The sequence below is a fragment of the Salvelinus fontinalis genome, chromosome 9 (genome assembly GCF_029448725.1).
Source record: "Salvelinus fontinalis isolate EN_2023a chromosome 9, ASM2944872v1, whole genome shotgun sequence".
NCBI lineage: Eukaryota > Metazoa > Chordata > Actinopteri > Salmoniformes > Salmonidae > Salvelinus > Salvelinus fontinalis.
Window position 1 is genome coordinate 55393390 of NC_074673.1, and position 14215 is coordinate 55407604.

A 14215-nucleotide genomic window follows, 5' to 3' on the forward strand; every position below is an offset into this window, starting at 1 on the left:
TTGAGTTTTAGGGGTGATTCGGAGTCGGCACCTCAGGGGGGGGTACTGTCACATCCTGACCATAGTTCTTATGTGTTTTGCTTGTTTAGTGTTGGTCAGGACGTGAGCTGGGTGGGAATTCTATGTTGTGTGTCTAGTTTGTCTGTTTCTTTGTCCTGCCTAATATGGTTCTCAATCAGAGGCAGCTGTCAATCGTTGTCCCTGATTGAGAATCATATATAGGTGGCTTGTTTTGTGTTGGGGATTGTGGGTGGTTGTTTCCTGTCTCTGTGTTTGTGTTCTGCACCAGATAGGTCTGTATCGGTTTGCCACTTTTGTTATTTTGTATTTGTTTAGTGTTCACAGTAGTTGTTGTTAATTAAACATGTTGAGCACTGGCTACGCTGCGTGTTGGTCCGATCCCTGTTTCACCCTCTCTTCTAGTGAAGAGAGGGAAGGCTGCCGTTACACAGTGTTTGACAAAGAGGCATCGGGGTGGTATTAAATGCAAGTATGATATAGGCACAAATAAATGTTAGACTGGAATGTATTTACGGTATGTGTGATGTAAGCTCATTGCTTCGTCAAAGTAATTTAAAAGTCAGGCAAAGTATTACATTTTTCATAATTCATCTGTTTTCTTGTGTGTCGGGAATATTAAAAAGTTTGTGGTTAATGATGGATTGATTTAGTCGTGAGGATTTTTGCATAATATGAAGAAACATGCAGTCACTAGATGTTTAAAATTGCCCATCAGCTAACTACTTGCAGGAAACACCCTTAACGGCCTTGAATGGCGAGAGAGAAAACATCACTCCCCCCAGATGTCTTGGGCTGGAGTGTAGCAATTTAAAAAATGTAGTCCTGTGCTAGCCTAAGGACACACACAAACTACGCTGTGTGCTCTGCTCAGGCAATATATTCACACAACTGTGTGAATATATTATAAGCACAGAATGCAAAACAAATGTTGGCCACCAGAGTTTGTTATAATCTATTGTACTTCTGTCACAGAGAATCACTAGTGAGAGTGAGAAAGTTGGAAGGAGTGAAAAAATAGAGGCTGGGAGTGTCTACTTTTTCTCGCTTCATTATAATACCACTTAAAATTGATTTATTTTTCAAATGCCAAATAGCCCCTGCCTGAATTCCCCAGCGTGATGCAGGAAATGAACCATCACAAATGGCATCCGTCAGAATTGTAAACATTTATCACGATGTAACAAATACAGTATACATTTACCACACAGTACACAAATACATCCCATTTCATCACTGGTTTCACTATCATTTTTTCTGATTGTATTGAATGTTGATCATTCAAAGAGTATTGTGTTTATGAAGCTTGATAGTGCATGTTCTTCTCACAGAATCTGTTTGGCATATTACATGAAGTGGAAAATAAGTCCCGAACTAACGACCTGTTAATAAAGCATATGGTCATGTTCAGTGCAATCCACAATCTACTTCAAACTTCATTAATCCCCTTTGGAAATCCCGGGTTTCAGCACCATTTGATATGTGTATTTCAATGAATCACTGAAGTAAGTTTCGTTTGTAGATGTATTCCCTATTGTTTACAATAGTAAATGATATTAAAATGTTTCAAAATAGGCAGCAGTCTATACAAATCAGAGTTTTCTCAGGTTTCTGGCAGGGTACATCCTGTGTAGGCTTTGCTGTAGCCTTTTTATCTTCATTTGATTCTCTCAGAGGCCATTGATGTTTCTGTAGGCCGCTGTGTTGTGGTTTTGAAACATCCGAATCTGCATTACAAGCGCTGTTTTTCTTTAATGTTCAAACAATTCTTCATGTGACAGTCACCACAGAAAATATTTTAAAACAGGGAGGTACTACTAGACCTCTAATTCTAATAGTTTGCTTAATACCATTTTATGTGACAAAACAAGCAAGTACAGTTTATTGAATCATTGTACCATCTAAACCGCTGCAAAATTAATTTTCCATAACCAAAAATATTGTATTTTCAGCTGTTTGAAGTGTACAAAACCGAAAGTAAAATAAACAAAAATTAAACTTAACAGGAACCATAGAAATAGCACACATAGAACAGATTTATTGACTCTTAGACTTGCTTTCAATGAGAATGACAGATCTATAACACAAATTTCTATGTGAATTTGGTCGCACAAAAAGTTACATACCACAGCTTGAATTATTCTGCTGAAGGGTCCTCAGGTGTAGAGAGCAAGACCTGACTGCTGTGTTGCGCATCCTACTACATTAGCCTACTAATCTTCAGGTTGGGATTCCTAGATGATCCAATCCAATGGGGGGCCTGGGAATTCTCCAGCCATCATAAAAATTGCCCTTTGTTGAAGGTGAGGCAAAAATTCAAATCACTCCTCTGACTTGAATCTCGTGCCTGTCAGCGAGACAGTTTAATTTTGACTGATTAAGAGCTTAAAAGTAATTACACATGCGGCGCAGAGCCCACCCCACCACCCCCTCCTCCCTCCCTGTCTTTTAGTTTCATCATATTCAAAACAGGACCTCGAGGCAGCGAGAGAGGGAACACTCAACCGCATCCATTTCCACCCCTTAATAGTTAGTTTTAAAGTTCAGCAGTGAGCTATATAGATGTAGGATCTGAATTTGTTTACCCTGTTGCAGGAGAACTTTCCTTCTGTGTAGTGTATTTGATGTTTTAAAAGGCCTCTGAAACTTGTAATTTCCACTTTGAAATTTCAGACTTGATTTTCCCTAATGAAAAATGTGTCAACCCCTGCAAAAATGTCCATTAATCATAACCCACATAATAATTCACATTTCCTGTTGCTGAAGGATTATTTTCCTGTAGCAAAGTGGCTCAAATTAAGATCCTACATCTGAGTCTCGATAGAGCAACTGTTTTTGCCATCATCATGCTGACAATAAGGCCACCACTCAGAGGAAAGCTAGCGAGATGTGGTAGGACGAGAGAAACAGTGAGTAGCTAAGTTTGCTCATTCTATCAAACTATCTAGGGAAATAAGGCAAGGTGCCTGAGGATTAGTCAAAGAGGATTTAACTGCAGGGAAACAATAAGGGTTCACACAATTAAAATGGCTTCATAAGACAATCATTATGAGGCATTAGACATTATAAGTCACATGCCTCTTCACATGAACACATATGTGCCGGGAAGATTTCCATCCTTGTTCTTAAATTGACTTTCTTGGGACTCGCCGAGGTCAGGCTGTCATAATAAGTGGGTTAGAGGTGATCTCAGCCACTAATTGCTTGCCACATGGCATTGTTATTTCTACTAATTGCATGCTGTGATTTTCTAATGGGCTCCGCTGCCTTGGAGAATTTTAATCTGTGATGCATTAGGTCCCTAGATCGAGTTGCATAAGGAAAGGAAACCCATGGGTAAAATAAGGTCTCAAACCATTGCAGAATTACAACACTAACTGCACACCAGAGTGTAAATATATCTTCAAATTCGTGTATTTGCCATGCTCACTCAACTGTGTGGGGATACAAACTCCTGTTAATTCCATTGTTTACAGTATCGGATTGTAGTCATTCGATAGTGATTCAATGGCTCAGTCGGAAGGAGTGTGGCGGTTGAAACACCTGCGTTACATTCCTGCATGGATCGTAATTGAGTTTTGGTACCTTGTTAAAGCTCCACTGTAAAATATTTTCTCTTATTAATGTTATGTCAAACAGGCAATTAACATTCTTTCCTCTTTCTCCACCTGGCAGTTTTGCCGCTGTCTTGGGCACCACCTTATAAAATACGCTAAATGCATAACTCAGATGTTGACTGATGCCACCTATGCAGCACCCTGAAATAAAATGACGCTTCAATGCAAATTCAATGGCGCCACAAGTTATATTAATTCCCTAGCTCCCAGACGCAATAACTATGTTGAGAGCTCCAAAAAAAAAGATTGTTTGAATTATTCAATTAATTAAAAAGACTGAAATCAACAGTTGCCCTGTTTTCACTTTCCTTCTGAGGAGATTTCTCTGACTGCCTCCAAGGTTGTTCATTATTATTTGCAGTCATGAGAAGGACCAGTTGTTATGGTGTTTTTTTTCTCCCATTCTTCCAATATTTATCCTTTTCCTGGTTTGGGTTGGAGAGCGAGGAGGGAGACGCTGGGAGGGCTATAGAAAATATGGGTAGCATTTTAGTTTACAGTGCTGGAATAAAAAAGTAATGTCCAGAAAGTACTAGAAAACAGGAAAATAAGACGGCAACAATAATTTAAGAATGTGGTAATTACCCATTAATAGTTTGATTGTATCTGTTAACCTGTCTAGGATCAGCGTGGCGCTAGCGGCACACCCCCCCCCCCCCACTGAAAAACCAGTGCCGCGAAATTCAAAAAAAATATTTTTTTAAAATATTTAACTTTCACACATTAAAGTCCAATACAGCTAATGAAAGACACAGATCTTATGAATCCAGTCAACATTTCCGATTTTTAAAATGTTTTACAGGGAAGACACAATATGTAAAGATGTACATCTATTACCTAAAAACACATTAGCATAATCCACCATCTTTTATTTGTCCACCAACACCAGTAGCCATCACCAATTCGGCTAAACTAAGATATTTATAGCCCCTAACCAACAAAAAAACTCATTAGATGACAGTCTGATAACATATTTATGGTATGGGATAGGTTTTGTTAGAAAAAAGTGCATATTTCAGGTATATGGCATAGTTTACAATTGCACCCACCATCACAAATGGACTAGAATAATTACAATGAGCAACGTGTTTACCTAACTACTAATCATCAAACATTTCGTAAAAATACACAGCATACACGAATCGAAAGACACAGATCCTGTGAATACAGACAATATTTCAGATTTTCTAAGTGTCTTACAGCGAAAACACAATAAATCGTTATATTAGCTTAGCACATAGCAATTAGCAGCCCAGCATTGATTCTAGCCAAAGTGAGCGATAAAAGTCAACATCGCCAAAAGATATTAATTTTTTCACTAACCTTCTCAGAATTCTTCCGATGACACTCCTGTAACATCACATTACAACATGCATATACAGTTTGATCGAAAATGTTTATATTTAGCCACCAAAATCATGGTTAGACAATGTGAAATGTAGACAAGCTGGTAAAGAAAACGTCCTTGCGCCACTTAGACAGTGATCTACTCTTATACATAAATACTCATAAACGTGACTAAAAAATATAGGGTGGACAGGGATTGATAGACAATTTAATTCTTAATACAATTGCGTTATTACATTTTTTAATTTATCCTTACTTTTCAATACAGTTTGCGCCAAGCGAAGCTACGTCAAAAAACATGGCGTCCTAAGCCACTAAAATGTTTCGACAGAAACACGATTTATCATAATAAAAATGTCCTACCTTGAGCTGTTCTTCCATCAGTATCTTGGGCAAAGGATCCTTTCTTGGGAGAAATCGTCTTTTGGTGGAAAGCTGTCCTCTTGCCATGTGGAAATGTCAACTACGTTCGGGATGAACTGAAAAGCGTGCCCAACTTTTCACATCGTTGCAAAAATAAATGTCCCAAAATCGCACTAAACGGATATAAATTGCTATAAAACGCTTTAAATTAACTACTTTGTGATGTTTGTAACTCCTATAACGAGTGAAAAGATGACCGGAGAAATATAACAGGCTAAACTAACGCTTGGAACAGGAGAGGGTCGGTGTCTTCCACGCGCGTTACGCAGCAAGAAAAGACTTGCTAGCTAAAGGTTTTTTTCATTTGTAGGGCCTGTGAACGAGCAATCGAGCCCGTTGGAATCGTCATCACGTAAAGGCATCCAGGGGAAGACGTAAGAAGTGTCCGTATAGTCATAGCAACGACAGTGCCCGTTTAAATGACTTCAGAAAAGTGGCCAACGTTTCTCAAATCTGACTCCATGTCAGGGAAATTGCTGTAGAATGGGCTCTGTTCCACTTAGAGACAAAATTTCAACTCCTATAGAAACTATAGACTGTTTTCTATCCAATAATAATAATAATATGCATATTGTACGATCAAGGATTTTGTGGGAAGCCGTTTAAAAAATTAGCCACATTAGCATAAATAGTCTAAACAGCGCCCCCATCCCCAACAGGTTAAGTACTGATATAAAGAGTGACGAAGTATCCTGATTGTTATGTAGGAACAAATAAGTGTTACTGAAGAACTCTCAATAATAGAGAAACATTTGAGAAACCTCATCTTGTAGCTGGGTAGTTACCTTGTCGATACCATCTTATTTCGACACTCTATTTAAAGGTGCAATATGCAGATATCACTTCTTAGACTAGCTCTCAATGCGAAAGACAGATCTATAGACTCACATTACTATGTGAATTTAGTCGGGTCGACCCAAAAAGTTACATGTTGCAGCTTTAAGTGAATATTATGTACCTTACCTGTTTCTTCATATGTAGTTTCACCATATTTTCAGTGTAACTACGGAGCATAGGCACTGTATACTAAAGCAACGCTTTGTTCCCCTGTTACGGTGTAAATTACTATTACTTTTTTACTACTTTCTATAGCTAGAGGTGATATCTCCAGGAATGATACTTTTAGTATACATTTTGTCTTTATCTCTTGTTGTCTAGTACTCTTTTTGCTAGTTAGGGCGATCTACTTTAATTAATTGCTCCCTGTCTTCCTAGTGGCCTATTTGGTGTGTGAACCGCTAACTGCTATTAACTTGCAGCTGATTGTTCAAATCAAAATTGAATCAAATTTTATTGGTCGCATACAGATATTTAGCAAATGCTATTGTGAGTGTAGCAAAATACTTGACTCATCAACCAGGATTAAGGGGCAGGGCAATTTGTAACTGTTGTTGTTTTGGTAATCAGCGGCTGTATTGGAGGGGCTGATTTCTCCTCTCCTAGGCAATCAACAATTAGTACCGGGATGTGTGCTCTTCAAATTAGCAAGGCTGTAAGCAGCGGTCTCGTCGCAAAAACCAAGACCGCGTCACGACTTCCGCCGAAGTTGGTCCATCTCCTTGTTCGGGCGACGTTCGGTGGTCGAAGTCACCGACCTTCTAGCCATCGCTGATCCACTTTTAATTTTCCATTAGTTTTGTCTTGTCTTCCATCACACCTGGTTCCAATTCCATGAATTACATGTTGTGTATTTAACCCTCTGTTCCCCCCATGTCCTTGTCGGTAATTGTTTCTTGTAGTGCTTATTGCACGGTATGCTGGTATTTACAGGGTTTTGTTTGACCCATTTATTGTATTGTTCTGTTGGCGGTGGTTTATGGATATTAAGGGCTTGTAAGTAAGCATTTCACTGTAAGGTCAACATCTGCTATGTTCGGTGCATGTGACAAATAACATTTGATTTGATCTCTTGTCTGACAGAAAGCATAATATTAATTATCTAATAGTAATTACTATTTACAATGTATCACCTGACGGGTGAGCTCATCAAATCAAATGTATTTATAAAGCCCTTTTTACATCAGCAGATATCACAAAGTGCCTATAGAGAAATCAGCCTAAAACCCCAAAGAGCAAGCAATGTAGATGTAGTAGTACGGTGTCTTGGAAAAACTCCCTAGAAAGGCTGGAAACCAGGCTATGAGGGGTGGCCAGTCCTCCTCTGGCTGTGCTTGGGGAGATTATAAAAGTATATGGCCATTAACCTTTCTCGCCCCGAGGTTCCGCTAGCGGAACACCCACAACATTCCGCTGCCTTCGCAGAGCGCAAAATTCAAAAAATGTTTTTTTGAAATATTTAACTTCCAAACATTAACAAGTCCAATACAGCAAATGAAAGATAAACATCTTGTGAATCCAGCCAACATTTCCAATTTTTTAAATGTTTTACAGCAAAAACACAATATATATTTATGTTAGCTCACCACAATAGCCAAACACACAACGCTATTTATCCACCGCATAGGTAGCTTTCAAAAAACCGACAAAATATAGATATCTTTTACTGCCTCTGAAACCCGGATCCGGGATCCCCCCCCACCCCCCCACACTGATTAGCATCGCTAGCATAGCGTCACATTTAAATAGTAGCATCTAAATATCATTAAATCACAAGTCCAAGACACCTAATGAAAGATACAGATCTTGTGAATCAAGTCACCATTTCAGATTTTTTAAATGTTTTACAGGGAAGACAAAATATGTAAATCTATTAGCTAACCATGTTAGCAAAAGACACCCTTTTTCTTTGTCCACCATTTTTTCTCAACACCAGTAGCTATCACCAATTCGGCTAAACTAAGATATTGATAGCCACTAACCAAGAAAAAAGCTCATCAGATGACAGTCTGATAACATATTTATGGTATAGGATAGGTTTTGTTAGAAAAATGTGCATATTTCAGGTATAAATCATAGTTTGCCATTGCAGCCAGCATCACAAATCTCACCAAAGCTCCTAGAATTACTACAGACAGCAACGTGTATTACCCATTTACTCATCATAAAACATTTCTTAAAAATACACAGCACATAGCAATGGAAAGACACAGATCTTGTGAATTCAGACAACATTTCAGATTTTCTAAGTGTTTTACGGCGAAAACACAATAAATCGTTATATTAGCATACCACATAGGCAAACATTACCCGAGCACTGATTCTAGCCAAAGAGAGCGATATCATATCATCGCCAAAATATATAAATTTTTTCACTAACCTTCTCAGAATCCTTCAGATGACACTCCTGTAACATCATATTACAACATACATATACAGTTTGTTCGAAAATGTGCATATTTAGCCATAAAAAAACGTGGTTATACAATGAAAATAGTAGCAAAACAAGCCTGGTAAAGTCGGTCGCCATCTTTGAGTGATCTAGTTTAATCAATAGCTAATCATATACTTGACTAAAAAATACAGGGTTGACAGGAATCGAAAGACAAATTAGTTCTTAATGCAATCGCTGATTTACATTTTTTAAATTATCCTTACTTTTCAATACAGGTTGCGCCAAGCAAAGCTATAGCAAACAAGATGGCGACATAAACGTTTAACATTTATCGACAGAAACACGATTTATCATCATAAATTGTTCTTATTGTGAGCTGTTCTTCCATCAGAATCTTGGACAAAGAATTCTTTCTTGGGTCTAATCTTCTTTTGGTCGAAAGATGTCCACTTGTCCGTCGAAATGCCCACTAACGTATGACGGGGAGCCCGAAATGTGCCCAGCGCGTCAAAGTGCACAACAAAGCAATGCCTCAAAATCGCACTAAACGGATATAAATTGCTATGAAACGGTTTAAATTAACTACCTTATGATGTTTTTAACTCCTATAACGAGTAGAAACATGTACGGAAAAATATAACTGGCTACACTAATGCTTAGAAAAAGAGCCGTTCAGTGTCCTCCGCGCGCATGACGCATCTGGGAAAAAGTTCCTACCTACACGTGTTTTTGTTTCATAGGGGCTGTGATTGGGCAATCGACACCATTCAAATCGTCATCACGTAAAGGCATCCAGGGGAAGACGTAAGCAGTGTCCGTATCCTCACAGCAATAACAGTGGCCTTAAAACTGACTCCAGATCAGGGGCCAAAATGTGTGAAATCTGACTCCATGTCAGGGAAATTGCTGTAGAATGACTTCTGTTCCACTCAGAGACAAAATTCCAACGCCTATAGAAACTAGAGACTGTTTTCTATCCAATAATAGTAATAATATGCATATTGTACGATAATGAATTTAGTAGGAAGCCGTTTAATCTGTAATGCAATTATGCTAATGAGAAAACAGCACCCCCTGTAGTCGCAAGAAGATATAATTAGTCACTAACCAAGAAACAACTTCATCAGATGACAGTCTTATAACATGTTACAGAATACATTTATTTTTTGTTAGAAAAATGTGTATATTTGAGGTATAAATCATAGTTTTACATTGCAGCTACAATCACAAATAGCGCCGAAGTAGCCAGAATAATTACAGAGAGCAACGTGAAATACCTAAATAGTCATCATAAAACATTTATGAAAAATATATGGTGTACAGCAAATGAAAGATAAACATCTTGTGATTCCAGCCAATATTTCCGATTTTTTTAAAGTGTTTTACAGCGAAAACACAATATAGCATTATATTAGCTTACCACAATAGCCAAACACACAACCGCATTCATTCACCGCAAAGATAGCATTCGCAAAAACCAGCAATAAATATAAAATAAATCACTAACCTTGACCAACTTCATCAGATGACAGTCTTAGAACATCATGTTACACAAAACATTTATGTTTTGTTCGAAAATGTGCATATTTAGAGCTGAAAACCGTGGTTATACATTGTGAAAATGTAGCAACTTTTTCCCAGAATGTCCGGATATATTTCTGACACTCACCTAATCTGACCAAATAACTCATCATAAACTTTTCTAAAAAATACATGTTGGATAGCAAATGAAAGATACACTAGTTCTTAATGCAACCGCCGTGTTAGATTTTTAAAATTAACTTTACCATAACAAACAGCTTACGTTATAGCGAGACAGCGCCCGCAAAAAGTGCGGCGAATAGGACTAAACATTTTCCACAGAAATACAAAATAACATCATAAATTGTTCTTACTTTTGATGAGCTTCCATCAGAATCTTGTACAAGGAGTCCTTTGTCCAGAATAAATCGTTGTTTGGTTTTAGAATGTCCTTCTCTCCTGTCGAATTAGCAACCTTAGCTAGCAATGTGGCGCGAAGATGTCCATCTCCTCTCGACGCATAGAACGGAAAACTCCAAAAGACCCATTAAACGTTAACTAAACTGATCAAACTGATCAAACTCGGTTGAAAAAACCTACTTTATGATGTTTTTCTAATATGTATCAAATAAAAACAAAGCCAGAGATATTAGCCGTCTATACCGAACGCTTTTCAGAAGCCAATGCTGATGTCTTTCCCGCGCCCAGGTAGAGAAGGGAAATTGTGGTCACGTCATTCCAAGAGCTCTTGTTCGACCTCAGATCAAGCTAGACACCCCATTCTACCTTCCACTGCCTGTTGACATCTAATGGAAGGCGTATGCAGTGCATGCAAATCCATAGAAGTTAGACAATTGAATAGGCAGGCCCTGGAACAGAGCATCGTTTTCAGATTTTTCACTTCCTGTCTGGAAGTTTGCTGCCAGATATAATTCAAACAGTTTTAGAAACTTGAGAGTGTTTTCTATCCGTGAGAGAAGAAATTGAGTGTGTAACTTGATCTGGGCTCGAATAATAGCTTTTGGCATGACGTGTCACCAGTTTCCTGTTTTCTGGAGAGCGCGAGAAGGGACCTGGATTTGCCTTCTGATAAGCTGTCGTTATGGACGACTAATATCTCCGGCTTTGATTTTATTTGATACATGTGACAATATCACCGTAAAGTATGTTTTTTTCAATATAGTTTAATCAGATTATTGAACATTTTCGGGAGTTTTGCCGTGTTCCGTTCTCTGAGTTTGTTGACGATGGAGAGATTCACCCCACTTGGCAAGTGTGCTTGCTAAATCGAGAGGGAAAAAGGCCGTTCTAAAACCAAACAACGATTGTTCTGGACAAAGGACCCCTTGTACAAAATTCTGATGGAATATCAGCAAAAGTAGGACCCATTTTATGATGTTATTTCATATATCTGTCGTACATGTGAACTAGTAGTTTGAGGCCAGGTTTTGGGCACGCTCTCGCCATAACGTAAACTGCATATCGTAATGAAGTTATTTTTAGAATTCTAACACGGCGATTGCATTAACTTCTTGTCAATAGGGGGAGCTGTTAGCACTATTTTTTTCTTGGTATTCCCAAATTAAACTGCCTCGTACTCAATTCTTGCTCGTACAATATGCATATGATTATTACTATTGGATAGAAAACACTCTCTAGTTTCTAAAACCGTTTGAATTATGTCTGTAAGTGAAACAGAACTGGACTTAGAGCAATTTCCCTATGTGGAGTTGAGAATGCAGATTTTTCCAACCTGTTCCCAGACCTGTGTATAACGCTCCCTGTCTTCTATTGGTTGAGATGCACTGCATACGCCTTCCCCTGGGTGTCAGCGAATAGAGGGCCTTGAAATGGAGTCTCTACGCAGAGCCGAAAGTCTATAAATTGATTGGAATCGATGTGTCCACCCTTTTGGATCTTCGCGCTGACGCAGAGAGGGTCTTGGCATGTCGTTTTAGAAGCTCTGGTTTTAGCTCATAGATATATCCGGCTCTGTTTTTATTCGATATGGGCTTTAAAGACATCATAATCTTGTTATTTTAAACCGATTTATATCAGTTTATGTCAGTATATTGCGATTTTCGGGCATTTCATTTTCTGACGTTGTATTGAGTTGGGTATCTCTCTCTCGCATGCCATTGTGTACTGCTAATTGCAACGTGGAAGGAAACATTCTCCAACCCAGCAACGATTCTTTTGGCCAAAGGACACCTTTCTCAAGATTCTGATGGGAGTTCAGCTAATAGTAAGAACTATTTATGCTGATAATTCGTTGTTCTGTTGGAAAAAGTAAAATGCATAAGACGCCATTATTTGCCGTGTAGCCTTGCGTTATCGCACCTTGTATTGCACAGTAACGTTAATTTTAAAAATGTAATTCAGCGATTGCATTAAGAACTAATTTGTCTTTCAATTGCTGTCCAACCTTTATTTTTTTAGTCAAGTTTATGAATAGTTTTCAATAAGAATAGGTGTCTTTCCAAGATGGCGCCAGACAGATTGCTTGAGTATTTGGACACTATTTTCATTGTATAAGCACGATTTGTGCCGCTAAATATGCACATTTTCGAACAAACTCTATATGCATTGTGTAATATGATGTTACAGGACTGTCATCTGAAGAATTCTGAGAAGGTTAGTGAAAATTAATATACTATATAATATATACTATAATATTAATATCACTCTAGTAGTAGCATGAGACGGAGTCTACAACCCACACAAGTGGCTCAGGTAGTGCAGCTCATCCATGATGGCACATCAATGCGAGCTGTGGCAAGAAGGTTTGCTGTGTCTGTCAGCGTAGTGTCCAGAGCATGGAGACGCTACCAGGAGAAAGGCCAGTACATCAGGAGACGTGGAGGAGGCCGTAGGAGGGCAACAACCCAGCAGCAGGACTGCTACCTCCGCCTTTGTGCAAGGAGGAGCACTGCCAGAGCCCTGCAAAATGACCTCCAGCAGGCCACAAATGTGCAGCATGTGTACTGGCCTGTCTCCTGGTAGCGCCTCCATGCTCTGGACACTACCCTGACAGACACAGCAAACCTTCTTGCCACAGCTAGAGTGAGAGCACCGCCAGAATTCAAAAGTGACCAAAACATCAGCCAGGAAGCATAGGAACTGAGAAGTGGTCTGTGGTCACCACCTGCAGAACCACTCCTTTATTAGGGGTGTCTTGCTAATTGCCTATAATTTCCACCTTTTGTCTATTCCATTTGCACAACAGCATGTGAAATTTATTGTCAATCAGTGTTGCTTCCTAAGTGGACAGTTTGATTACACAGAAGTGTGATTGACTTGGAGTTACATTGTGTTGTTTAACCTGTTGGGGATGGGGGCGCTGTTTAGACTATTTATGCTAATTGGGTAATTTTTGAAACGGCTTCCCACAAAATCCTTGATCGTACAATATGCATATTATTATTATTATTGGATAGAAAACAGTCTATAGTTTCTATAGGAGTTGAAATTTTGTCTCTAAGTGGAACAGAGCCCATTCTACAGCAATTTCCCTGACATGGATTCAGATTTCAGAAATGTTGGCCACTTTTCTGAAGTCAGTTAAAACGGCACTGATATTGCTATGACTATACGGACACTTCTTACGTCTTCCCCTGGATGCCTTTACGTGATGACGATTCCAATGGGGTCGATTGCGCGTTCACAGGCACTACAAATGAAAAAACCCTGTAGCTAGCAAGTCTTTTCTTGCTGCGTAACGCGCGTGGAGGACACCGACCCTCTCCTGTTCCAAGCGTTAGTTTAGCCTGTTATATTTCTCCGGTCATCTTTTCACTCGTTATAGGAGTTAAAAACATCATAAGGTAGTTAATTTAAAGCGTTTTATAGCAATTTATATCCGTTTAGTGCGATTTTGGGACATTTATTTTTGCAACGATGTGAATAGTTGGGCACGCTTTTCAGTTCATCCCGAACGCAGTTGGCATTTCCACATGGCAAGAGGACAGCTTTCCACCAAAAGACGATTGCTCCCAAGAAAGGATCCTTTGCCCAAGATACTGATGGAAGAACAGCTCAAGGTAGGACATTTTTATTA